General features: G+C 35.9%; 1 pseudogene; it reads right to left on the bottom strand.

Moving 5' to 3' along the window:
• Positions 1–507: 507 nt before the first annotated feature.
• LOC145240415 (5S ribosomal RNA) lies at positions 508–624 on the bottom strand (annotated as a pseudogene).
• Positions 625–7,616: the final 6,992 nt, after the last annotated feature.

The raw sequence follows: 7,616 nt of genomic DNA, 5'->3' as shown, positions 1-7,616 counted from the left end.
TTTTTATACGAAAAAGCTTAATGCACATGCAGTGATCGAAAATTGTTGAATATTTATCTTTTGAAAGTCGGGCATATTAAATAGACAGGCGACCCCGATATAAAAAGTTTTAAGAAGTTGTGAGGCGACCGATGGGTTCTCGGAAAAAAAGCCTTTCTTGGACATACACGAAAACGCACAAACACACACACAAACATTTTTGCTTTTATATTTATAGATTAGCAAAATATAGAGTGACCAAACAACTCATCAGAGACCCATATAAATCCATAAGAAAATTAAAAAAAAAAAAAAACTAAAGGTGGAACTGGAAATATGGGGAGGGGGCTCCTTCAGTCTTTGACAGACTATGGATAGCCACGAAGGGGTGCCTGCGCCTGAAATTTTTGTGGCAGGAGGTGCACAATCTCCAACCACACCTCTCCTCAGTCGACATTGTTAAATACCAGTGGCAAGTGAAGTGTATGTACAGGACGACTGGAAACAAATGCCGAGATAAGCGGAAAGCACATACAGCCCCTAGAATTCCCAAATGGTTACCCATCTGGTACTAACCAGGCTCAACGTTGCTTAACTTCGATGATCTGACGTGAACTGGTGTGTCAACGTGATTATGCTATATATATATATATATATATATATATATATATATATATATATATATATATATATATATAAGTGCATGTATAACAGATTTGCTTGACTCCAAGTAAGATTAGTTGGGGAGAGTGAGAATGAAAGACTGAGGGGGAGGGTGGAGGGAGGGGAGAACCACTAATGCGTTGAGTTGATATACTGGGCCCAGTTAGTTACCATTTTCTTATTGTACCATCACAGCCCTTTAAGGGCCAATGAATAAATTATTAGAACCACTTTTATTTGTAGATCCCTTACTCTTAAGTGTCAAATTGGCATTTCATCACTACAAATTAAAGCGTTGAAAAGTTTGAAAAACGAGAGGAAGAGATATTTACACTGTTAAATGAAGATAAGAACATAAAAGTTAGAAATAAAGAAAAGATACGGAATAAGTGTGTGTGTGTGTGTGTGTGAGAGAGAGAGATTATATGGTGCTAGTTAAGATAGAGTTGACAAATCGATTTTTTAGTAATATATCAAAAAAAAAAAAAAAAAAAAAACTATCGAGAGGGAGGCGCCCAGCTTTGCTTGGTCGTAAAATACGCTTAAATATGATATTTTAATTTGTCCACATTTCCTATCATGATTCAAAAGTACAAAAAAAAAAAGATTTGGGCGCCATCAGCTAGAATTTGAAACCGAAAGCAAAACTGTAGCATTTAAAGCTGGTGACGTTACCACTGTACCAACATGACGCGCATATGAACTGATTAAAAATTAAAAATAAGCTAAAATGAATGGATTTTTTTTCAATTTTGGACCCATTTTTTGACCCCTTAAAAACTATTATATCTGGCTAAAGACCCATAAAAGAACGGTCCATAAAAAAAATTCAATCATTTGAGGCCCCTCTAGCACTACTCTGCGACTTTTAGTTTTGGAAGAAATAGAGTTTGAAAATATGGAGACAGACAGACAGACAGACATATAACCTTTTATATATTAGATTACGAAAATGAATCGAGTAGAACAACTGCTATTGTGTCTTTAGTAAAATAAAATCTATTGCTATAGACAAGAAATATTGCAACCATGAACAAGTAAGCTAAAATATTCATTCCGATTTATATCCACTGCGTGTAGACTCTTAATGTCTATATTATAACGTCCAAGAAAAATGCAATTTTACCCAATTTTCTGTAAAAATTATTTTTAACAATAAATAAGTTTCTATTCAATAAATTTTGGTAATTTTTGGTTATATTACTATTTTCGACATGACAATTAAGTACGTAATATTGTCTTTGCTTAAAACGACATATTTAAAAAAAAAATTGATCTGTTGCCTATATTTGAACAAGCACCGATTATATACAGAAGCACACACATGCATCAATATACAAGATAAAAACTGTGGGAGATGAACTAGAAAAACTGAAAAAAAGAGAAAATTAAATCAATATGAATGAAAATGAATGAGATACACAGAGGAGAAAGAGTGTGATAAGGGAAATATAGGCGGAACAAGAAAGAGGAGGAGGTAATCCATAGGAGGGTGGTATTATGGCGAACAAACATGAACTACACTCCCCTCCCATTAAAGAAGGTAGAATGGTTTTATGAAAATAGAAACAGATACTACACTATACACCTACTCTATCCAAGAAGGGGGATAATGCCTGGTAGGATGGTTTCAGAATATGGTGGCAATAAGACGGGAGGGAGGGTAGATACAATTGGAATGAGACCTGAGCCGGATACAAATGGAATGCGGTGGAAAGAAGGGAGTTACCGATGGCATATGATCAGAATGATATAGGAGAGGGGGATACAACCAGAATGAGACAGGAGAAAGATATGAAAGAAATGAGTGGGGTAGGGAATAGATGTCATTACAATAAGATGGAAACAATGAGATAAATATGAGAAAGATTCAATTTAACATTTTCTCATCTATAGTTTTACATAGATAATACACAGGACAGAGTCGTATGGTTTAGTACTTGTTTCTGCCCAACCCTTGTGTGTTGTCTATGTTTCTGGCTGATTTTCTCTTCAAACAGCAGAATAAAGACACTCTGAAATCAATAAAACACTGCAGACAGCAATGATTACAAGTGCTAAAAATACAAAACCAGGAAATTTCCTACTTTTAATATAACTTCATTGTGTATCAAATGACTCGGGCATTTGTTCCCAAACTGTGTGCCACGGCACACCATGTTATTGTCAGGTATTAATTTGTGTATATTTATGGTTAAAAACGTAAAACAACTTTATTTTCTTTACATTTATAAACATATTTATGGTAGTTGTCCCCCAAAAGAGGAATATTCTCCTGCACAGTTTGTGGCAAGGAAGTCAGGTACAATTCATTTTTTGTTGTACTCATATGCATTGTGCACACAAGAAGTTCATTGGAATTATGGGTTAGATTTTTTTTTATGGAAATCGCTTGAAACAGAACACAAAGCCACTTGATGTAAGGAGCTAACAAGAACGAAAGCTTATTATTGCAAAGACAAGAGATGCTAACTGACTTTATTCTTGAAAATAGATCAAGGTTGTAGGTAGAAGGAAAACAGTGAGCAGTAAGAGAGTTTCACAACCTTGCAGACCTCGGAAAGAAGCTACTGAAATAAGAAGCTGTGTTACAAGGAGGTATTAAAACAATGAATTGATGGAGACCACTAGACCAATGAGTCACACAAGCTGGAACAAAAGAAACGAAATAGATCAGACAATTCTGAGGAACACATGATATAATAGTATTTTTAGAAAAGACTGAGACTAGCAACATGACGTCTGTGACAAGGTTGCAGTGAAGAAGAAAGTGTTGGGTCAATCGAATTACGAAGATACATTTCTGCAATTTATCAAGAATCTTCTTAGGGTTGATAACCAGGTTAAGATGATGGAAATGGATGAGAACTCAGATATGGACAAAGACAGTTGCAAAAAAACAAAGGAAAGAAATTTGACTTAGCTTCTTTTTTTTTCAGTTGAAATTAAAGGCATTTATTCATGGTACTTTCTAAACAACACATTGCATCTTGTTTTAGTTCATCACGTAGTGAACAAAACATTGCCATGTCAAGCATATAATTTTTTTCCCCACCCCGTCAACATGCCTGCTCCACTCCAGTCGCTGCCATGCAAGATTTGTTTTAAATCTTTGCTTTTATTTCCACAACTATATCTGCAGTTTGCCCTACACATGCCCACCCGAGTTTTGTCCAAAGTTTGGCTTGCATCTTATTTCAAAAGTTCCTCTCGCACAGTCATGATTCCAAGTCTTCTAGTTGTCCGCGTGGTTCCTTTTTTTCTCTATTTTTATATTCCCTCACTTCCTCTCCTGTGACGTCACAACAGCTTAGTCAGTTGCACATGTGAGATGCTGCTGCCGCTGCTATACATATGTCCTCAGCTCTGTTACATTTGTTGGTTGGTTGGTTGTTTTTGTTTTACGGCATGTCAACCCTTTTCAGGTTATTTAATGCAGAATCCAAAGATTTTGAAGAAAATCTTTTTAATAGAATATATTTGTTGTTCTCAAGTCGGTTTCTATTTAACTCATAGTTGGGACCTTAACAGGTACTACCACTCCGGGTCAGAACGGACCTGGGAGCAATGGCAATTAAAGGGTGCACACTCCCCAAAGCCCGCAAGCTGGGGCCTCACCACTGGATATAGTTTAAAGTCATATCCAGGACCGTTACATTTGTAACCTTGATGATATCATTAGAGAACAGGGAGGAGCAGATCCTTGTGTGATTTTAAGAGTTAAGAGTAGATGAAGTTAATTCAGGAAAATTCTGTCATCACCAGCAGAGCATTACCACCGTTGATCAAGAATATATATGCAGTGTGAACTCTGGCCAGTGAGAGTTGTGGACATGTGTTGCATGGAGAGAAATGATACTACCACCATCACCACCAGTTTTATCAATGATCCTGAAGATGGATGTTGTTTCGTTGAAAGCACTTGATTTCAAATCTATATAATAATACCTTAAGGTAATTTCATATTCACATGTACATTATAACCTTACACCCCCTTTTTTTTTTTTTAAAAAAAGATGGGATCACTCGATTAATGAAAATACAATGACGTTTGATCTGGTGTTGCTGTTGGGTCAACCATGGAACTTGAACCATAATAAACTTTTTAGACCTTCAAACTAAGACTTTGTTAATAAAAACGATTTATTGCTGCCGTCCTCCCATATACAGCAGCACCTGGTACTCCTAAATTCCTAATTATCATCTGTCTGGAACTGGCCAGGTTCAATATTGGTCAACTCCAGAGATCTAATGAGAACTGGTGTCAATATGATTAATCTGGAATCGACACTTCTCTCCCTTGAATTATCTGTTCAAACTATAACAGAAAAATGGTTAACATGTTCTAGCGGGGAGGTAAAGCATGCTTCAATATATTTTATTACGATTTTGCACTAGAGCCAATTCTCTATTGGATATTATATTGTACCTAATATATAGTAGATTTCAAAAGTTAAAAAAAAAAAAATGATTTGGGTGTCATGAGCTAGAATAAAAACTAAAACATTTAATGCTCCAGTCGTGTCTTTTACGGTTTGAGCTATCAAGAGATAGATAAGAAAGATTTAATATTAAACGACTTGAAGAAATGAATTGAATTTTGACATGCGCAGAAAAGAGGTAAAAAATGTCAGCAAATTGAAATGAACATTTTGCATTTCAACTTGCCGACTTATCTACACGTTATTCATCTACTCAAACCAAAGACTTTTTACTCTTTATAAAACATCGTTGGTGTATGATTAGTATTTCCTGTTAATTTCAGTATTATGTGACCAGTAGTTTAAGAGTTTATCGGTTAAATATTTACGCAGACAAGCATACATAAATTTTACTTATATAGACGACAGTGATTTGACAGCAAAAATAAATTTAATAAAAAAAATAAAATTATACAACTTTTTTCTTTCTTTCCTGTCACTTCTCTCATTTCATTTTTTCTCTTTCAATTTTTTTTATTTTTTAGAAGCTTGATGCTTTTATTTCTTTTTACTAACATTGTCTTTTGGCCGAAATCAAAGTGTAGTATCTGTTCTTCGCTGCACTTCAATTTCTTGTTCTCTGTCAGTGGAGTCCTTCACGGCCGAGACAATTTTTAATTTTCGTTCCCCACGTTAAAAACGACCCTGGTGTCTAACTCTGTCCCGTGGGGAGGCATTGTACATAGGAACATTGTCTTTTGTATTTTTTATTCTTTCTCTCTCGCAATAATTTTGTTCTTTTTTCGCATCACGTTCCTTCCTTCTCTTTCTTACAGCTTGCTTCTTTTTTCTCATTGTTTCATTTATTTTTTTCTGTCTGCGCTCTACTGCCCCCCCCCTTTTCTTATCTTACTTCTTTTCTTCTTATAGTCCCCCTTCCACCTCCTTTCTTCTGTCTCTATTTTCCTTCGTTCCTTATCTCTCTATCTCAGTTTGGTTTTTTCCTTTTTATATCCCTCCCCCGCTTTCTCTCTCAACTTATTTATTTCCGTCTCCTCTCTCCTATCTCTCCCTCTCTCTTCTTTATGTCTCTCAGCTTGCATTTCAACATGCCGATTTCTTTACGCGTTATTCACCCATCCAAACAAAGATTTTACTCGTTATAAACCATCCTCGATGTATGATTATTATTTCCTGTTAATTTCAGTGTTGTGTGACCAGTAGTTTAAGAATTTATTGGTTAAATATTTACACACAGACATACGTATACCAGTTTTACTTATATAGATGACAAACCCGACAAGCCGCTAAATCCCACTCCTTCACAGTAGAGATCCTTGCGTGTAAGAAAGCCTTCTACTCCAATAATTTTTTTCTCCAGAACTGCTAGACTTTGGAACTCCCTTTCCAACTGTACTGACATGCAGAAGAAGAACTCCTTTCCCAACTGTACTGACATGCAGAAGTTCATGTGTAATGTGAACAGACATCTTGCTGCTCATCTCTCTTCATAATACCCCTGCACCTTATGTCTCCGATAGTAGCCCCCTACTTCAAAGTGGCACTGTGACTTGTTTGGAGTGAAAACTGAATAAATAAATAAATAAATAAATAAATGATGAATTTAATAAATAAAAAAAATAAAAAATCATACCACTTTTTTCTTTTTTTAGAAACCTGATGCTTTTCTTCCTTTCTACTAACATTGTCTATTGTAGTTTTTTTCTTCTTCTTTTTTCTGTACATTCTTTCTCTCTTACAAGTATTTCTTTTTCTTTTTCACCTCACTTTCTTCTCTCCTCTTTCTTACAGCTTGCTTCTTTTTTCTCGTTTCATTTTTTTTTTTCGTGTCTATCCTCTACTGTCCCTCCCCCTCTTTTCTTAGCTTGCTTCTTTTCTTCTTATAGTCCACCCCTTACACCTCCTTTCTTCTGTCTCTATTTTCCTTCGTTCCTTATCTCTCTTTCTCAGTTTGGTTCTTTCCTTCTTATATCCCCCCCCCCTCTCTTCCTTGTTCTCCTTTTTCCTGCTTTCCGTCTCAACTTATTTATTTCCGTCTCCTCTCTCTGATCTCCTCTCTTTTCCTTATGTCTCCCAGCCTGCTTCATGTTCAAGAACAGTAACAAACTCCCCCGAGAGAATGAATGAACAAGAGGGAAAGAAAAATAGAGACAGAGAAAGAGGCAGGAAAAGTGAATGAAAAAGAGGGAAAGAAAAATGGAGACATTCATTCTCTCGGGGGAGTTTGTTACTGTTCTGCTTATAGTTTTGCTCTTTCTCTCATTTCCACTCTCCCCCTCCCCTCCTTTATAGGTTCTTTTCGTCTAATCATTTGAAGATTTGATTACTTTTCCTCCTTTTAAAAATCTCCCCTTTCTCTACACTGTCCTCACCCCCCCCCCATTGTTTTGACGTGATGTAAGCGTTTATATATGCTGAACAGCTGCAGCCAATGTTGCATTAAGGTGGAGTAAGTCGTAAAGGAAACTAGAGATGGAATGATTTCTACGTTTCCTTTCTGATAATTTGCAATTTTCTTAATATGAGACGACA

The sequence above is a fragment of the Euprymna scolopes genome, chromosome 19, assembly GCF_053919585.1.
Source record: "Euprymna scolopes isolate OS-2025 chromosome 19, ASM5391958v1, whole genome shotgun sequence".
Taxonomy (NCBI): domain Eukaryota; kingdom Metazoa; phylum Mollusca; class Cephalopoda; order Sepiida; family Sepiolidae; genus Euprymna; species Euprymna scolopes.
This window is presented reverse-complemented; position numbering and strand designations above follow the sequence as displayed.